The following is a 10,265-nucleotide window of genomic DNA, read 5'->3' as shown; positions in this document are numbered from 1 at the left end:
AATGTAATAATTGCTAAAAAAAATTATTGAAATGGATTGACATGTATGGTTTAGCAAGCCCCGCTAGCTCTAAATTTACTAATCATGATTGAAATACTATATAGACATAATAAATATTCATAAAACTTTCCCAAATTATAGAAGAGTGTTTAAACTTTGCTATAAAATTTAATTTATAAATAAATGAATATATATTTTAATAAAAATTAAAATTCTGTCATGTAAAAATCTTTAGAAAATTTCATCAAAATTTTATTTCTTAAATAAAATTTTTATTAATTAATCATTTTAAAAGATTTTTTGTCTATAGATGTAAACTAATAAAATCTATATTAGGATAAAATTTTAACCTTCTAGTGTTTATAATTTTAAAATAATATTAAATGGTTTGCCAAGCCCCACGGTTTACCTAACCCCAGTCTCCCCTATAAAGGTTTTAAAATAATTAACGCCTGTAAACACTTTTTATTACATCGAATGATTTAAACAATGCTAGGGTATGATCGTTGTATGTGCGCAAAGGCGCTTTGCTACATCTTTCTTGCCACTTATGGAATAACAACCAATGCGAAAAAAATTATCAGAAAATGCAGCGGAATTAAGAAAATTTTAAGGTATTCTCCAGCATCTTTCGATTCCAATTTGATTAGATCTATAAATTTAAAAGTAGGATTATTATAAAAAGACACCAATGCCGATTTAACACAAATAGCCAAGTTTTTTGATAATGATGTGGATTCTTCTACCAGGATAGTAATTTTCTATTGTAAATTGTAATATTTTTACAATTTTTATTTTAATTTCCTTGGGCAATAAACTATTAACAAGGCAGAATATCTAGAATACAAAATATGCCCCCTAAACCGTTGTCTTTTTGTAAATCTATTAACGATTTAAAATCCACAAATGGGCAATTTGATTTTTGCATGATAGTGTGCAGTATTGAATATTATCTTGTTTTTTTTTTCAATGCATGTTCTGGTTATATAAATAATTAGTGATATTTCTCTATTTTTATTGGATATTCTTTATTAAGAACCAATTAAAATAGTCACATTCTTTAAAATATTTTTTAATGTTTATTTCATGATAAAAAATATTAATAATATGCCAAATTATCATTATAAAAAAATACACGTCTATTTTAAAAATTTTCGGCAGGAGCACGCTATAATTAAATCTGTGGGAGGTTGCCTCCCGCGTGATCTCCGACTATATCCCTGATTTCAATTTTCAATTCTAATTTATTTTATATGCCTTAATATTTTTTCTAAATTTCAATTGTTAGCACATAGTAATTCTCATCTCACTATAAAATTTTTATTTTATCAACTTTTTTGTTTTCTCTATTACACATTAGAATTGTAAATACCTCAAAATCCTCTAATATAAATGTAAATTATCAAAATCAATATAATTGTTTTCAGAACATTTTTACTTTCACAGCTTCGTGAACTAATAAAGTCTTGAACTGGGATATTGTTAACCTGAGTTATTTAAATTAGAAAATGATTTACATTAAAATTTTTGACCTAACCTATTTTCTTTATTAAATATACTAATAGCTCTTAATGTTGAATTATCATATATTATAGTTGATTAAATAGACATCGATACTGGTTTAACATTTCAATATTAATCTAAAGTAAATGTAGTTTATCTGAATAATGTAGATAATTAAAATTAGAAGAAGAGGAATAATCTGTTACTATTATATTATTACTGAAACGGTAATATTAATTAAATTACAAATTTACAAAATCTTATTTTAAAAAATAATTAATCTTATTTCCTGCAATAAAAATATAATTATTTTTTTTATCATATATGCACGAAAGAATCCTGATTAATTTTTTTAAATTAACAAAAAATTTAATTAAATTCTGGCATAAAAAATATAAAATGCATGTTGTACGTTACGTGCACTTTATAAAATAATTTGAAACTAAATTAATTTTTTGTTCAAATTGTAATTCATTTAAGCTAAAAATGAATTTGATATTATTATCTTGCAACTTTGTGTTATACAATAAAATTTAGCAAGCAACTACATGTAATATATAGATAATTAAGTTATATTCAAATTTAATTATAGTGTCACGAATTTATTTTATATAATTGGTTATATGGTTTTTGTCAAAATCTGTATATTAAGTTATTTGAACTATTTAAAACTAACAATTATAAAATCAATATTATTTATAAGGTATGTTAAAGTAAATATATTTCTAATATTTATATTAACATGACACCAAATGGCCATGAAGTTATTGTTAATATTTAGTCAACCCACAGCCTTTAAGTCGAATATTTTATCTTATTATTTTAAATATCAATTATGCAATATTGCTATAGATTAAAGATAATAATGTTCGATTTTTGACATTTTTCCCCAGGAGTATAAAAATAGCTTTAAATATATAATTTAATCTCTTAATCTAATTTTAAATTAGAGGTGAATTAAAATTATATTAAGTCATATATACTAATAATTTAGTGATACAAAATTTTTTTAAGTAATTCTGTATAATTTTTTATTCAATTTGATTTGCACATTTTAAAACATGTGAGTATAGAATTGATTATATTGCAGATCTTTATAGTATCATGTCGAAACTATTATCGCGAATGTCGTTTATCGCGAAGAAATTTTATATCGAAGGTAATATCATGAAATCAATTCAGCGAATTTCCGCAAAAAATTTATAGCGAAGACAATAGCGCGAAGCCATTATCGCTAATTTATTTCCGCTAAACCTTAACCGCGAATTTCTTAGAGCGAATATATTATCGCGAGCGCATTACCGCGAAGCAATAAATATATGGCGAATACATTTATTTAAAGGAAAATAACATATTGAATATTAATATATTCACAAAAGTTTCTTAAATCATAAACGCGAAATGTTTTATGAATCTTTTGTTACATATTGTCTATTAATATTTAACCTTTATCTGATAGATAAAAAATATATTAACCAATATCTTTCTGGGCTCTTCTCATGCAAGGTTGTAAGTACTGAGGGGATATTTGGTTCAGGTTTTGACCCCAATAAATTTACCCCCCCCCCTTTAACATAATATTTGAAATGTGCTTTATCCATTAAAAGTAAATTTGAATAAATATTTTGAATGCATATAAATTTTTCTAATCAAAATATAAAAAAATACTAATTGCTGATTTTCTTAGATTATTTTTAAAAATTGTAGAAGATTTTACTAAGTAAATTTTTTTAAATTTTCCCAGAATTATTTTATTTAATTTTCCAAGTTATTAAGACACAGAATAATGATTAATTTTAAAACTCAAAAAATCATGCTTAACTTAACTTAACTTAAATAAATAGTAAATATTTCTGAGCATTATAATATATTTTCTAAGAAATTTTGATAAAATTAAAATTTTTACTCAACAAAATCATCTTTTGGATATAAATTACTTTAAATAATATTTATTCTGAGTGATTAAGGGGAAAAAAATAATATATATGCTGTATCACTAACCTACATGTATTCTAGTTAAGGATTACATATTGGCTTAAACTACAGAATTGGTGTATAAAAAAGTTGGCAAACTTTAAGGCTGCGTCCCAATATTATATTCCGATTACTATTGAATTTTGAACTAATATTTTACAGAAAAGATAAAAAATATCTATATAGATCGTAAAATCATAAGATTCAAAATATTTTGAATTAGAGAAATCCCTTATTTCACTTAGATGTAATTTATTTTTAAATCACCATTCAAAATTCGATGAAGATAGTCTAAGCTTATAACTCTTGGTTAGTGACTGTCATGATAAATTTTTACATATTAAGAACTTCAGACAGTAAATATTGGCGCAACCCTTATATTCCAATAAGGATCTAGGTTTAGCTAATGAACTCAATGATTAATATATTATCAAAGTCTGAGTTCCTTTTGCGGGTTTTATAAAATAAGATTTCTAGGAACAGCACAGGGCAGGATAAAAATATTTTATTTAAATTTTATAAATTTATTAAGGCTAAAAGAAAATTAATTGAATCAATCTTGTACCTATTTTTTATAAATAATATTCATTTAATAGCTTTAAGTCATCTTTCTCTTCTTCCTTGCAATCGTTTGAGGAGCATACACTGAAAGGATATGTAGTATTGATTTATACCCATCTCCAATCATTAAAGTCTTCTGACCTTTCCATTTCATCTCTTGTATGCAAGCTATATCAACTTTTCTTTTGTTCAACATTGATGTTAATTCTCTCGTTTTACCTTTAAGTGTCCCAATATTCAAACTTGCTAATCTTGTCTTCTTTACTTTGACCTTTATTTTACTTTTCGCAGGATGGAGGTCTACACCATGCGCGTTGCTTGGAGGGAAGGCCCTAGCTTTCATATTCATATTTTCATTTGTGTCCTTCATTTTTGTTTATTGGACAAGTATCCTTAGCACCCAGCTGTCCAAGCCTGTCGGTGACCGGGGTGTCATCTCTAAGCTCCGAAATTCATCCTACCATATGTCTTTACACATCAATCATCGAAGAAAAACCGGAAAATTTTTACGTTCCTTACCAGGATCGAACCTGGGACCTTCTGTTTCCAAGCCTACATCATAACCCACTAGGCCACCCCGGCGATGCATGTATTTATAGAGATATAAAATAAAAATGAACATCTTTCAATTTATATTACTAGCAAATTTGGTCAATCGAATATTTAGTAAGTGGTCGGTTTTTTAGCTCGGCAATCGGTCAATTCCAATATTTTTAGAATATGCTTAACACGTAAATATACCTTATAAATGAAGAGATTTTGATCAATAACGCCAGCATTATGTGCTTTACAAGTCTATTATTTTGCGATTCTAAACCTATTAAAAAATTAAATATCAAAGAAACCTATCATTTTTTTTTATTTTTTAAGTTTTTTACATGATTTACACCCAAATATACAGTGAAACGATACACATGTTTAAATATACTATAAAAGGGGGTAAACAAAATAAGATTTTATTTTTAATAGAATAAAGATTGAAATTAAATATGGACAAGCAATTAATTTAGAAGATTAATAGTTGATTAATCATTATAAAAATATATATAATTTGTGATGAAAACTGAATTTTTTTTTATTTTCTTTGAGAATGCTCAAGTAAGATATTTGATTAAATTTCATTTAAAATTCTAAATCATTTTTTGTAAAAAGTTTTTTTAATATTTGAAAATATTTTAGAAAATCTTAAATGTAATCTATTTTGTATATCCATTTATTTCGATAAAAATATGATAACACTATAAACTTTTATAATAATTTCGATAAAATAATTAATACATAAAAAATATAATTATAATTTATCAAAATATTCCATTGTTCCACGAATTTGATGTTGGTACCTTTTTTTAAATTAAAAGAGTTAATATTATAATTATTAATACAAAACGATTATAAAAGATTACCTAATTAATCAGTTGCCCGCGATAACCCAACTCCAAATAGCTTTGCATGTGATTGTAGAAGTTAGTGAAATCATAAGGAATGAATCCGTGTAAGAGTTGAATAATATTCCTAACAATTTTATCTCTTGAATTAGGGCGGGGATTGATTGCTCTAAATTTATTTTTCAAAACTCCAAAAAAATTTTCAATGGGATTTAACTGAGGTGAATAAGGTGGTAGGTATTCAATCCTACCTTTATAAGAATCGATAAGATGGCTTCTATGGATAGATGCATTATCCATTACAATGATTGCATCTGGTGGTAGGATACTAATAAGCTCCGTCATAGAATCACGGAATAATAGCCCATTATAAGCTCCGTCTATTATTTTATAATAAATTACTCCTCCAATTCCGATTGTACAAAGGATACTTACATTTTTACCCTTAGAGGATGGGATTTTTATTATTGGACGGACATTGTATGGTGCCCAGGCGTAGATTGGTACAACATGCAAGTTTATTCCAGTCTCATCTAAGAAATATAAATTTTCTCTTGGGATATTTAAGATCTTTGCACAATAAATTTGATGAATAATTGGGAGTTTTCATTTAAATTGGAAAAATTAGTATTACTATTGGATAATAAAGATTCTATATTAAACATTTTTTTTTATTATTTAAGAAAAATTAAAAATAATTACTAATATGTAAGTATTTTAATTTTTTATTTAAATTTTAACACATTTTTTTATAATGATTACAACTATATTAATCTTCTTAATTAATTGCTTGTCCATATTTAATTTCAATCTTTATTCTATTAAAAATAAAATCTTATTTTGTTTACCCCCTTTTATAGTATATTTAAACATGTGTATCGTTTCACTGTAAAAAAGCTCTAATTAATAATCATGTATTTTCTAAGATGATATTTTCATATTTAAGCATTTAACGCCCTCTTATGGATATATATGTTAAATTTTGAAATCTAAAATTAAAATTTATTGTAATAAGTTATTAAATATATTTTTTTCCAATTAATATTAAGTAAAAATAGAATTATAAATTATTGATATTTTATCTCAATTTTTATTTAATAAAAAATTGATTTATATATACTAAATAAAATGTTTCTGAAAATTATATTTAAAAAAAAGATTATTTAATAAATTTTTGATTTATTATGATTAATAGGTTTCTAGCAATGCATTTTAGCAATACAGTTTAGCAATGCATTGTATAATCATGCCGTTAAATTTTATCTTACACAAATTTTAAGTTTATTTTATTACATTTTTTTTAAAAAACTTAAACACAGATGGATATAAGAAAATTTTAGCTACAAAAAAATTCATTTAATTTATCTCTATTAATAACTATGTGATTAGGCAAATTTCTAGTAAGTATGAAATGTTCAGATATCCAAATAGATAGAATTTGCTGAATAGAATTAATTCTAAGGTGCTACAGGAATAAAGAAACAGCAAAACGCGTTCATGACAAGATGAAGCCTTCGACATCAAGCTATATAGCTTTTTTGGATCTAATTTGCCTATTTTGAGTGCTCTTTGAGAAACAATGGGCTGAAATTTTATCTGAATCAGATATATTATTTATATTCAATACGACTAAACATCAATTCTAAATTATAAACTTATCTCAATTGTATCATGTATAAAAAATATTAACAATATATTTAATAATTTAATTTGATCAAATTTTAATTAATTGAAAAGACCAGTGGCAAGTTTTGGCAGGGTACTTATTAGCCATTTTAAAGCAGGGATTATTTTGAATATAAAAAATCCAACTAAATCAGTATAAACATTAGAAGCCACTGGATTGTCTAAGGGCACGAATGACAATAGATGATTGGCTAGTTTTTTAAATTATATGACAGTTTTAAGTGAGAAGTTCTTCCGGTTATTATATAATTTTAGATGAACCTTGTAAATTTGACAATTTATTTTCTTTATTTACTTAAACAAAAAATCTTAAAAAATAAATATGCGCTATGACACACAACGCGAAGTAATAATAGGTACCCCGGGTGTTTTTCATATTCCTTAAATTTTCATTTTTTTTAATTTTATAAATAAAAAACTAAAATATTTTTTTCTTAAATATTAATTTACCTTAGAGAATTTGCTAATCTATTTTTTATAGCACTTAAATTTTTTATGGACAATATAACCCAGGCCTCCCCTAAGCATCCTTTTACAAAATAAAATATTTCATTTATTAAAATATATTGATTTAAATAAATAAATTATAATATTTTATAAAAAAATTAAACAAAAATGCTTGTGAATTTAATTTATTTAAGTTTTTTTTGTTTTATATGTATGGCACCACATATCATTTAATTTTACATTGTTTTATTTTTTAGAATTAAAAATAAAATAATAATATATTAAAACTACAATATTATAAATAAAATATTACCAATTTATACTTTATAATATAATATGTAAAAATATTTTTTACATAAAAAACTAACTATTAATAAAATAAAATGATATCGTACAAAGCGAGACGAAAATAAGAAGTAAAAAGAGTATAGGATCAGGGTTGCCATGCCTCCCCCCATCAGTGGGAGTCTCCCACAATTTTTTAGTTTACCCACATACATCTCACTCCCACAAAACTCCCACAATTAGAAATCTCCCACAAAAATCTCCCACAATTTTTTAATTTCTCCCACAATTTTTTTTTTAGCATTTTAATGTTTTTAATATATAAATAATAATTTTGAGAGACAGTATTTGATTATTTTTATATTTTTAAAATAAATTTTAAATATTTATTCGAAAAATATGTCTAGTTCTTTTATTTTATTTTTCCGCTAATTTTAAATTCTCCATCCAATCCAATCCATTCGACATTTTCAAAATTTGAAGTTAGAATAGTATGGGAAACTAGTGCTTTTTTTATATTTTTATTTATATATACCATGATAGTTATCTTCTAGGTGAGATTTAGATTGTTTTGAGGTTAAAGCACTAGTTTCCAATACTGATGTTGTTTTTTGGACAATAAAATGTTATAATTAAATATATAAAAAGAAAAATTATTTTCAATATAAATTGCTTATGTACTATTATATATTAAAAAATATATTATTAATATTAGAAGTAATATTTTTAAAAATTAGCAATGAAAGTGGAACTCATCTTAGAAAATATTATTATCCTAATCATCTTTAATCTAAGCTTAAAAAATCCTAAATATTATACATATTTTATATTTTTATTTATATATACCATGATAGTTATCTTCTAGGTGAGATTTAGATTGTTTTGAGGTTAAAGCATTAGTTTCCAATACTGATGTTGTTTTTTGGACAATAAAATGTTATAATTAAATATATAAAAAGAAAAATTATTTTCAATATAAACTGCTTATGTACTATTATATATTAAAAAATATATTATTAATATTAGAAGTAATATTTTTAAAAATTAGCAATGAAAGTGGAACTCATCTTAGAAAATATTATTATCTTAATCATCTTTAATCTAAGCTTAAGATATCCTAAGAGGCCGAGTTAATGGTTAAACAAAATTATAAAATGTCATGCCAGGATTTTTATAAATATCTTAATAACGACGGTAAACGTTTAGTTCCATTATTTAAATCTCATATAAAATATAATTAACTATAACTATTTGACTTTCTATATTTTATAAAATCTTATTTATACATTTGCATAAAATCAAATAAATTTATTTTTTACATTGTAAAATTAATATTTTGAATATTTTGGCAAATCATAAAAATAAAGAAGCATTACAATCTCCTCAAACATGACATCATATTAAATCTTATTAATAATTATCCGATAATAGTAATATTCTTACTTTGGTATTTCTGCAGCATAATTTAGTGAGCCTTTATTAAATTATATTCTTCTGATTGCAACTGCATATTAACAGCATATAGTAGATTTCCTATATGTAAAATTCCTAAATATACTTCTGCCATTTATTTTTGAAAATTATTTTCAAATAAGACAGCTTTTATAATCTATTTATTTTTTAAAGGTTTGTATTTTAAAATTCTACGATAGCGCGTATTAGGAGGAACCTGCCAACCAACATTATGCTGACTCAATTCTGTAAATACACTCTGGTTTTTACCAAATTCACTGAGGAATTATTAGATCAGAAAGCTACCATGCAATTCATTGGTAATGCCAAATCTGCCATATTTACCATTATATATGGTTAGCTATGTCTTTGGATATTTCATATCTGGAGAAAATTTTTTTAATAGTTTTATTAAAATGACATTAATTTTGTTGAAATAGGGGAGGATCAAGGGAAATGTTTTGATATCTCCTTATTAGATGCATCTGTTAGAATTGCATATGTTTGCACATCTTTCAAATCGTCAAGAATTGACCTTCTGGATTTATATCCTAAAACATTGTTGATAGCCTTGCTCATTTTGTGTTCTACAAAGTATTCTATTCATTTATATTAGTCGTTAAATATTATGGGGAAAGATTCTACCAACATTGAGATGTTGAGTAACTCTCTGAATGTTGTACTGCATGATAGGTATTTACCATTTCCGCAACTGTAGTTGCATCTATATTATTTCTTATTTTTGAAGAATATTTTTGTTTTGAAATAGATGTTGATAGAATGCCCTGTACTGATTTATGCTTTGAAGATTTTTGATACCTCAAAATATCATATTCCCTTCCCCCATTTATTTTTTTACATTGTAAAATTACAATTTTTTATAAAATTTTATCTTGTTTACATTCTTTTGTATTTAAAAAAGATCGTTGGTTATTATTTTTAAACAAAATTAATATATTATAATAAATCAAT

Source organism: Gordionus sp. m RMFG-2023, chromosome 2 (genome assembly GCF_954871325.1).
Source record: "Gordionus sp. m RMFG-2023 chromosome 2, tfGorSpeb1-WG-v2, whole genome shotgun sequence".
Classification (NCBI taxonomy): Eukaryota; Metazoa; Nematomorpha; class Gordioida; order Chordodea; family Parachordodidae; genus Gordionus; species Gordionus sp. m RMFG-2023.
Note: the sequence above shows the minus strand (reverse complement) of the source record.